The following is a 2,369-nucleotide window of genomic DNA, read 5'->3' on the forward strand; positions in this document are numbered from 1 at the left end:
GAGAATTGCTACCAAAAATTAAAATTGTAAAATGTTTAAAATACCAAGGATTACAATAATATAATATAATAATACAAGGATTTTCCTCGGTTAGTTTTTTTTATTACAAATTAATAAAAACAATATTTGTATCTTAAAAAATCTTAAACTTATTCAATAGTTATAAAGAATGGTTACAAAAATGCAACAGAAATGATTTGTTACTAGTGATACATTAAATAAGTATTATATGGTTTTCAATGTTCATTTCAAACCTAATATGTTTTCTAATCCAGAAAAGACTAGACTTCTTTCTAATGCTTTCCTACAGAGTTTTGTAAGTATTAATCTGGTATATAGTGTTTTATTATTTAAATTACAATTAAACAATTTTAAAATCATAGAGATTAATTCTACTGATGTAGAAGATACACTGAATGTATGTGAGGAGAATATCACTCCACCAAAGTTGCCAAGTCCTCTGGAAATAAAATATAAAAATTTTAAATTAATTTAGTTTAAGTTTTATATATCTTATTTTTTTAAAAATATTAAAGAACATGATAATTTTGAACAATACCATCTAAACTTATATGAAAATAGTTGATTTATTATTTTGTCATTATTTCAATGAAGATTATTTTTTTTTTGAAACCATTCATTAGTCAAAAATCAATTATTAAATATTTTTAGATAATTTTACTGGTAATTTCATATTGGAAGAGTATAAAATGCAAGATAGCCCAGCTTCATCATCATCCACTCAAACTCCTCAGTTGCTTACTTTACATACTCCTATAAAAAAGAAATTGAAACTTGTGAAAAAAATATGTGCTGAACTTCAAAAACAGGTTACTTTTTTGAGTCAACAAATATCTACTAAATTAAATTTTGTCAATTATTTTTGTGAAATGTGTGATATACATTTATCTCCTAATTTTTTACTAATTATAAAAAAAATTGTGAATCTTGCTCTTAAACTTTAACTTAAATACTCCACCTTATGAGTTTGTAATTTATATTAGTGAATTAGATAATATTTTTATAGATGGATTTCCAATAATTGCTTTAAACAATAATGTAGGAAAAGAAATGAGAAATTTAGTAAGTAATATTCCCTTTAAGCATCCATGTCCAAACTTTGATTATGAGTTTTTAAAAAATCTTCCAATAGACTGAGAATATTTTATTCTTTAAAATTTTTAAACATAAATATTTTATTAAAACCGAGAAAACATAGGAAACTTGATATACTTACACTTTTACAAAATACATTTACATATTTTAGATTATTTGAAAAAGTTTTTATTGTATTTTAATTTATTAATTGTGCAATTATAGTAAAAATTATGTGATGAATATGTATGATGATTTTTAAATTTCATTATTATATTGATTAATTTTTTATTGATTTTAGATTCAATGCAAATCTGAGAAGTATTAATTTTACTATATTGTATTTTATAAAACAATTTATTCGAAATTAATAAAAAAATTTGGAAGTTTTTGTATGGAATATTTAAAATATATATATTTTAATAGAACACGAATCATTATTTAATATTTATAATTTCCAAATTTAAAATTGTTACTTTAAATTTTGAAAAAGGGTATACACAATTTTAGAGTTAAACAATGGTCACACTGATTTACCTACATAAAAATGGCGGACTGATTTTAATCACCTCCCTATATTTGCTGTGTAAATATTTATCAGTGTCCATTCTGTTTATTCTGTACACATTCAATACCTTGCTAAAAATATATTAGAGGTAATAAAGTTAATTTTTCTAAAATGATCTCATATTTTTTACTAATATAGTGTCGTAGCACAAAACAAAACTTGCAAGGAAGGTCATACAGCAATTACCGTGCTCGGCTGACACTCCGGATTAGCTGTGGGTGTCGAAAGGCCGTTGTTATAAGAAGAAAATAAGGGTAACACTTTGGTATGAGGTACAGACGAAGCGCAAGACACAAGAACTCTGAAATGTCGAGGACGAAAGTAGGTAGATGAAAATGAAAAACAAAGACTTAACTTTATGCAGTAAGCCGGACAGCGACAATCGAGTACTAAGACTGAATGACGCAAAGCACTAGAATCGACTGATCACGATGTCCAGGTCTTTTAACTTTAAATAGTAATTCGAACGATTGCCAATTTTGCAATAAATATTAATCCACAATTCATTAGTTTCTAGAATCGGATGCCCTGTCTGTGTTTTATGATAATAGTTTTCTATAATTATGGCAACGTGACATAGTAGCAATTGTTTATTTAACTATAATAATAATTATATTTTTGAAATCCTCGTAATATCTTCTATTGGATAATAGTAGCTCTTAGTTAATCATAATAAATGTTATTATGAAAAGTTAAATTTTTTTTT

The 2,369-nt window shown here is 24.7% G+C and overlaps 1 long non-coding RNA gene across 1 annotated transcript; it reads left to right on the forward strand.

Moving 5' to 3' along the window:
* LOC126902347 (uncharacterized) lies at positions 1 to 2,313 on the forward strand. Its single transcript, XR_007703194.1, has 4 exons — positions 1 to 89; positions 161 to 316; positions 673 to 830; positions 1,802 to 2,313. It is a non-coding gene; the product is annotated as an uncharacterized LOC126902347 (long non-coding RNA).
* The last annotated feature ends 56 nt before the right edge of the window (positions 2,314 to 2,369 follow it).

This window comes from Daktulosphaira vitifoliae, unplaced genomic scaffold (genome assembly GCF_025091365.1).
Source record: "Daktulosphaira vitifoliae isolate Bord-2020 unplaced genomic scaffold, ASM2509136v1 Scaffold_3, whole genome shotgun sequence".
Taxonomy (NCBI): Eukaryota; Metazoa; Arthropoda; class Insecta; order Hemiptera; family Phylloxeridae; genus Daktulosphaira; species Daktulosphaira vitifoliae.